This window comes from Rattus rattus, chromosome X (genome assembly GCF_011064425.1).
Source record: "Rattus rattus isolate New Zealand chromosome X, Rrattus_CSIRO_v1, whole genome shotgun sequence".
NCBI classification, from domain to species: domain Eukaryota; kingdom Metazoa; phylum Chordata; class Mammalia; order Rodentia; family Muridae; genus Rattus; species Rattus rattus.
The window spans coordinates 44,255,667-44,264,602 of NC_046172.1; positions in this window are offsets into that span (position 1 = coordinate 44,255,667).

Sequence of the window (8,936 nt, forward strand, 5' to 3'; positions counted from 1 at the left end):
GGAAGCTTTATGTATATATCCAAGTCATCCAAAGAGGAAAGTGGAAAATGTGGCAAGTGATAATGGGTTTACCAAAAAAGGATGCTGATGTAAAGAAATACCAGAAAACTCAATGTAAGAAATATTGTTAATAGGAAATGAAGGAAAGAGGTTAGAAAGAAGAAGTGGGAGACAGAAAAATAACTAGTGATGTGCAGTGACACAAAACCAACTAGGCGGTGCTGATGGTACAGAGATATTCTTAAAGAAGGGATGCATCAACAAAATCCTGGTTTGATACATCACTATTAAATCATCCACCCACCAGAAATTAATGAGGTTGTTAGAAAGGACACAGTCAATGTGCTGACACATTTCTGATGTTAGGAATGGCCAGCCATAAAGCATGTACCTGTACTCCAAGCAGGAAGATTAGGAGTTCAAGACCAGCTCCAGCTCTATAAGAGTTTGAAGGCATCCTGCATTTTATGACACTCTGTCTTGCAAAAAGCTGCCCCTAGCTGAGATCACACTTTTAAAGCTCACCTCTAGTGGTGTGCCTCCTCCCCCAAAGCTGCACTTCCTCAGTCTTCTTAATTCACATCGAAACAACACAATACATAAAGTTAAAATAAACCAATTTTATCACACTTTTATTTATGCATGTACTCGTGCACTTATGGTGGTCAGATGTCAAGCAGTGGGACTTGGTTCCTTTATTACAGCATGTGGATCTCAGAGATAGAATGCAGATTGTCAGGGATGATGGCAAGAGCTTTCACTTGCTGAACCATTTCAGTGGTCCTCAAAGTTACTTTAGAAGAGAAGGAATTAAGTGAACACCGTGAAATTCTCTTGGACTGTAAATGATTAGAGTATACATTCAGATAAAGGCCACTAGACTAGATGATCATAAAGGCGAGTCACTGCGGTAGTAGTTATTTTGCTCTAAGCCTGGGCTACAGAGTGAGTTCCAGTCTAGTTAAGGCTAGAAAGGAAGGAAAATAAACAACAATCCCAACAACAACAATAACAACAAAACCAAATAGAAAATAAAGCAAAACAACCTATTTAGAATTTTAATTAAAATCTCTTTTCATTTTCTCTCTGAAAAGATTCTTTAATCAAAATGTGGGGCTTACTATTTCTCTTTTATAAAAGCCAAGCGTATGAAGCTGACTTTACACTGCTATCTCGTTGCTGACTATAATGAAATAGAATTATATCCTTCATAGCTGAAATCTTAGGAATTTGTGTCAGTCTGTTGAATGGCAAGTAAAAGTTATTGTCTTGATTTCCGTTTCTCTGAACGGATATTATTCCTAGCATTCAGTTACCTCAGCTGGGGTGAGAGATGCCTTTCAAGGTATCTTTGTTACTGTATCATTCACACTTTATTCACTCTCAGTTCTCCACCTTGCCCATCCTCTGCTTGTCTCCAAGGACTTTGACTATAGTAGCCCTAATTTCTCAATAGCAGATCTTTCTGTCACATTCAATTTGAAAAATCAATTATTGGTTTCTAGCTGGTGCCCGAACCTCGCTAATCCCGGCCCACAGCTCCCTGCTCCCAAACTCCATGGAAGAGAGAGCTCATCGCCCAGACATGTGAGCACTCCTGAGACTGCAGGGCAGGAGAGACAGAGACTCCTGCCCACCCTTTCCCACATCCATGGCCCAAGAGGAAACTGTATAGGGCCTCTGGGAACAGGAAGATAGGGGCACTCAAGCTGCAGGAGCCCTGCAGTCCAGATGCTGCCTGGATCTGAAGGGACGGGGTCAAACAGCTCCTTGCACACAAATCCCGTGGGAGAGAGAGGCCCCCCTTCAGAGGGGCAGACACACCAGGGAATCCAGAAGAGACTACACTCTGCCCACATTTCTGACTCCAAAGGAAAACACCTAACACCATCTGGGACCCTGATGCACTGGGGCCCCCTGGAAAAGGCAGCGCAGGCCCTCCTCGTTGCCCCCCCCACCACGGAGTGCTCAAAAGTAGCCCCCCATGAGCAACTTGAGGCGCGGGACCACAGGTAAGACAGACTTTTCTGCTCCAAGCAACCTACCTGGTGGACTCAGGACACACACCCACAGGAACAGCTGAAAGCCAGTAGACAGGAATGACTACACGCCTGAAAGCAGAACACTCTGTTCCCAGGACCGGCTGAAAGAAAACAGGAAAAGAGGTCTACAGCACTCCTGACACACAGGCCTATGGGATGGTCAAGCCACTGTTAGAAATAGCAGAACAAGGTAAAACCAGAGACAACCTGAAAGTGAGAGGCAAGTGCAGGAACCCAAGCAACAGAAACCAAGACTACATCGCATCATCAGAGCCGAATTCTCCCACCAAAGATAACACTGAATATCCAAACACACCAGAAAAGCAAGATCTAGATTTTTTTTCTTTTTCTTTTTTCTTTTTTTTCGGAGCTGGGGACCGAACCCAGGGCCTTGCGCTTGCTAGGCAAGCGCTCTACCACTGAGCTAAATCCCCAACCCAAGATCTAGATTTAAAATCGCATTTGACCATGATGATGGAGGACTGTAAGAAAGACATAAAGAACTACTTTAGAGAAATGCAGGAAAACACAACTAAACAAGTAGAAGCCCTTAGAGAGGAAACACAAAAATCCCTGAAAGAATTCCAGGAAAACACAATCAAATAGGTGAAAGAATTGAAAATGGAAATAGAAACAATAAAGAAAGCACAAAGGGAGACAACACTAGATATAGAAAACCAAAGGAAGAGACAAGGAGCCGTAGATACAAGCATCACCAACAGAATACAAGAGATAGAAGAGAGAATCTCAGGAGCAGAAGATTCCAAAGAAATCATCGACACAACTGTCAAAGATAATGTAAAACAGAAAAAGCTACTGGCCCAAAACATACAGGAAATCCAGGACACAATAAGAAGATCAAACCAAAGGATAATAGATGTAGAAGAGAGTGAACACTCCCAACTCAAAGGACCAGTAAATATCTTCAACAAAATCATAGAAGAAAGCTTCCCTAAACTAAAAAAAAAAGATGTCCATAAACATACAAGAAGCCTACAGAACTCCAAATAGATTGGACCAGAAAAGAAACTCCTCCCGTCACATAATAGTCAAAACACCAAATGCACAAAACAAGGAAAGAATATTAAAAGCAGCAAGGGAAAAGGGTCAAGTAACATATAAAGGCAGACCTATCAGAATCACACCAGACTTCTCACCAGAGACTATGAAAGCCAGAAGATCCTGGACAGATGTCACACAGACCCTAAGAGAACACAAATGCCAGCCTAGGTTACTGTATCCAGCAAAACTCTCAATTAACATAGATGGAGAAACCAAGATATTCCATGACAAAACCAAATTTACAAAATATCTTTCTACAAATCCAGCCTTACCAAGGATAATAAATGGTAAAGCCCAACACTAGGAGGCAAGCTACACCCTAGAGAAAGCAAGAAACTAGTCGATTTGCAACAAAACAAAGAGAAGATAAGAACACAAACATAATCTCACCTCCAAATACGAAGATCACAGGAAACAACCATCACTATTCCTTAATCAACATCAATGGACTCAATTCCCCAATAAAAAGACACAGATTGGTTGGGGATTTAGCTCAGCGGTAGAGCACTTGCCTAGCAAGCGCAAGGCCCTGGGTTCAGTCCCCAGCTACGAAAAAATAAAATAAAAAAGACACAGATTAACAAACCGGATACGTAATGAGGACCCAGCATTTTGTTGCCTACAGGAAACACACCTCAAAGACAAAGAAAGACACTACCTCAGAGTAAAAGGCTTGGAAACAACTTTCCAAACAAACGGTCTGAAGAAGCAAGCTGGACTAGCCATTCTAATATCGAATAAAATCGATTTTTAACTAAAAGTCATCAAAAAAGATAAGGAAGGACACTTCATATTCATCAAAGGAAAAATCCACCAAGATGAACTCTCAATCCTAAATATCAATGCTCCAAATACAAGGGCACCTACATACATGAAAGAAAACTTACTAAAGCTCAAAGCACACATTGCACCACACAATAATAGTAGGAGATTTCAACACACCACTCTTATCAATGGACAGATCATGGAAACAGAAATTAAACAGAGATACAGACAAACAGAATTCATGAACCAAATGGACTTAACAGATATTTATAGAACATTATATCCTAAAATACCACTCATGGTACTTTCTCCAAAACTGACCATATACTCGGGCACAAAACAGGCCTCAACAGGTACAGAAACATAGAAATAATCCCATGCATCCTATCAGACCACCACGGGCTAAAGTTGGTCTTCAATAACAATAAGAGAAGAATGCCCACATATACGTGGAAATTGAACAATGCTCTACTCAATGATAACGTGGTCAAGGAAGAAATAAAGAAAGAAATTAAAGACTTTTTAGAATTTAATGAAAGTGAAGGTACAACATACCCAAACTTATGGGACACAATGAAAGCTGTGCTAAAAGGAAAACTCATAGCTCTGAGAGCCTGAAGAAAGAAACAGGAGAGAGCATATATCAGCAGCTTGACAGCACACCTAAAAATTCTAGAACAAAAAGAAGCAAATACACCCAGGAGGAGTAGAAGGCAGGAAATAATCAAACTCAGAGCTGAAATCAACCAAGTAGAAACAAAAAGGACCATATAAAGAATCAACAGAACCAAAAGCTAGTTCTTTGAGAAAATCAACAAGATAGATAAACCATTAGCCAGACTAACAAGAGGACACAGAGAGTGTGTACAAATTAACAAAATCAGAAATGAAAAGGGAGACATAACTACAGAATCAGAGGAAATTCACAAAAGCCTATATTCAACAAAACTTGAAAATCTGCAGGAAATGGATAGTTTCCTAGACAGATACCAGGTACTGAAGTTTAATCAGGAACAAATAAACCATTTAAACAACCCCATAACCCCCTAAAGAAATAGAAGCAGTCATTAAAATCTCCCAAACAAAAAGAGCCCAGGTCCAGATGGGTTCAGTGCAGAATTCTATTAGGCCTTCATAGAAGGCCTCATACCAATACTCTACAAATATTCCACAAAATGGAAACAGATGGAGCGCTACCGAATTCTTTCTATGAAGCCACAATTACTCTTATACCTAAACCACACAAAGACCCAACAAAGAAAGAGAACTTCAGTCCAATTTCCCTTATGAATATCGATGCAAAAATACTCAATAAAATTCTGGCAAACCCATACATATACAGCCATCCAATTAGACAAGATGGATGAAGCAAAGAAGTGCAGGCCGACAGGAGCCGGATGTAGATCGCTCCTGAGAGACACAGCCAGAATACAGCAAATACAGAGGCGAATGCCAGCAGCAAACCACTGAACTGAGAATAGGACCCCCGTTGAAGGAATCAGAGAAAGATCTGGAAGAGTTGAAGGGGCTCGAGACCCCATATGTACAACAATGCCAAACAACCAGAGCTTCCAGGGACTAAGCCACTACCTAAAGACTATACATGGACTGACCCTGGACTCTGACCTCATAGGTAGCAATGAATATCCTAGTAAGAGCACCTGTGGAAGGGGGCCCTGGGTCCTGCAAGACTGAACCCCCAGTGAACTAGATTGTTGGGGGGAGGCGGCAATGGGGGAGGATGGGAGGAACACCCATAAAGAAGGGAAGGGGAGGATTAGGGGATGTTGCCTTGAACCGGAAAGGGAATAACACTCGAAATGTAAATAAGAAATACTCAAGTTAATAAAAAAAAATTCTGGCAAACCGAATCCAAGAGCACATCAAAACAATCATCCACCATGATCAAGTAGGCTTCATCCCAGGCACACAGGGATGGTTTAATATACGGAAAACCATCAACATGATCCATTATATAAACAAACTGAAAGAACAAAACCACATGATCATTTCATTAGATGCTGAGAAAGCACTTGACAAAATTCAACACCCCTTCATGATAAAAGTCCTGGAAAGAATAGGAATGCAAGGCCCATACCTAAACATAGTAAAAAGCCAGATACAGCAAACCAGTTGCTAACATTAAACTAAATGGAGAGAAACTTGAAGCAATCCCACTAAAATCAGGGACTAGACAAGGCTGCCCACTCTCTCCCTACTTATTCAATACAGTTCTCGAGGTTCTAGCCAGAGCAATCAGACAACAAAAGGAGATCAAAGGGAGACAGATTGGAAAGGAAGAAGTCAAAATATCACTAGTTGTTGGCATGGAAACCGGGAAAGGGAATAACATTTGAAATGTAAATAAGAAATACCCAATTTAATAAATATGGGGGAAAAAAGGAAAACCAATTCTTGCCTTTCCCTAATTATACATTAAATATACACATATCTATTCACACATGCACACATACTAGCTCACGAACATATTCCACAAAACCCCAGCTATGTAAACTTTTTATTTCCAGTCTGAATATTGAACTCAGAATCTCACAAATGTTAGGCAAACATGGTACCTCTGAGGTATACCTCCTTCCATTTTTATTTTAATTTTACAGAGATTCAACCTAAACTGTCCTCTGGCTTACCATCCTCTATGCTGTTGTTACAGGCATGAGCCACTACTCTTACTCGTGCAGTTTTTTTCTTTTTAGACAGAGTCCTGCTATATAGATCAGGGTCACCTCAAACTCATGATAATCCTTCTGCCTCAGCCTTTTGGATGTTAAGATTATCATGTGAGTCATCATTATGAGTTTTATAAGTTTGCATTTGAGTAAAACAATGACTTTTCTGGACACAATGCCATTAACCTCAGCTCCAGAAAGTTTAGACAAGAGCCTTTTTGTGAGTTTGAGATTAGCCCAGGATACATAGTTATTTTTATATAACTATATAACAATTTTCTATAGAGTGGGATTCTATCTCAAAAAGAAATCAGAATTCAGGTAAATGCTGCAGTTGGTGAAAATATTGACTGTGAAAACATTGGCATCGACTTCGTGAGCAGCAGCTGTAGTCAGCTGCTGTAAGGAGTGGTAAACAGGAAGATTACTTGAGTTTTCTGGCTGCCAGTCTACCTCCAAGTCCAGTGAGAGGTCCTTCCTCAAGGGAATAAGGCAGAGAGTGTGATAGAACAGGACACATGACATTATCCTCTGGCACACCTGCATACATATGCATATACCACATACTACCCCCCACACCTCCGAAACATACAAAATATAATATGACCTAAAGGGTAACTTGGTCAAATAGAATTATCTTTTATTGGGTAGTGTGTGGCATTGCCAGTTAAGTTCTTGTGAACCTCACCAAGGAGAATTCTTGGTCTTAGATGAGAGCCACTGTAGGCTGTCAATATCATTGTGGTTGAGCCTCCATTAGGCTGAAATTAGCCACGTTTGGCCCTGAAGGTGCTACGAATCTCTTGATCACAGATAAATTCATGATGTGCTGCCAAAACCCATAGAGATCTATCCCTAGGTCTGATTTTATGACTGCACTAAAGCTGAACTTGCCCTTGAGCCTTGAATGGGTCAGCTCAAGTTATGTGTCACATGTAGGAACCATCAACTGGATCTGCATAATGTTCCATGAAGTCATGCCGGAGATCTCGACAGACTCAGACAGAAAGTCAATTGCTGGTCTACTTTCAAAAATGTGACTTTGGGAGCAAGTCGTGAAACACAAAAACAAACTCAGCAACCGCACTAAGTGGAAACATTAAAAAAGAAGGGTTTGGAAAGTAGCCTAATCAGAGTTAAGAAGAGGGATGAGGGGGGAAGAGAGGAGAGAATGACAATCATTTAGAGATGGTTATTCTTTTCAGTTAGGGTAAACCAGGGAAATGACTTTAAAAGCCAATGTTTCCATTTCTGGCCCATTTGCAAAAAGACTGCCAAAAAAGGACATAGTGTATATCATATTTGAATTATACAATAAAATAAATCTATAAATGAACTCCTAAAATTTTGATAGATGCATTGAATTTACCATCAAAACATATCAAAGGTATATTAGAATGTCTATGTAATATATTATCACAGTTTTGATCTTCGGTGATTGGAAAGACAAAATTTCTTCCATTTACTTTTTTCATTTTTTTGAGACAAGGCCTTGCTCTGTAACATAAATAGGTACGGAACTTGCTGTGTAGTCCAGACTGGCCTTGAAGTTAACATCTTCAGTTTCAACCTTTCACGTAGGAAGATTCCATTTGTGAGGCCACATGGCTGGCACATTGGATTCACATTTTTCCAGGGGATGGGAATGCAAACTGAGTCCTCTTTGTGTTGAGTAAGTAGTAGAACACTGAGCAACCCATGTTCTTTACACTCTTTGAAGTATGACGATGACAACGACGATGATGATGATGGTGGTGGTGGTGGTGGTGGTGGTGACGTTGTTGCTGCTGCTGCTGCTGTTTTTGTTGCTGTTATCTGAGGCAGGGTCTCATTTTGAAGCCCCAGCTCACCTGGAACTTCATATGTAGATAAGTTTGGCCCTATTTTGTGACAATCTTCCTGTCTCTGCCTCTGGTGTGCTGGGATTCTCTACAGCCCTTTCCCTTTTTAGGCAGACGAGTTTCAAACTCTTGACAATTCTATGCCTCAGCCCTCTCATGTACTTGGATTAAAGACATAAGCTACTATGCCCAGCTAACATTATAAACAATGAGAAATAATGCTTCTTAAAAAATCATAGATTATTAATAATTAATCTAGAAACAAGTTTTTAAAAAATCTTGTGTGCATGTTGCTCTCATGTGGTTTACCAGATGTTTTACTACTGTCATGTGCAACCATCAACTGCTATTTTTTTTAAACAAGAGACAGTTTCACAGATAGGTTTCATTTTTCAAAAAAGAGGAAGAAACACCATTCTGTGGCCCAGTGTGGCTTTGTCAGTTACCTCCTGCCCATTTCCTGGGACTTCCCACTCCTTCTTTAGAACAAACTAGACTTAAGTGAAACAACTCTTTTTCCATAGGATCAGTAATACAAA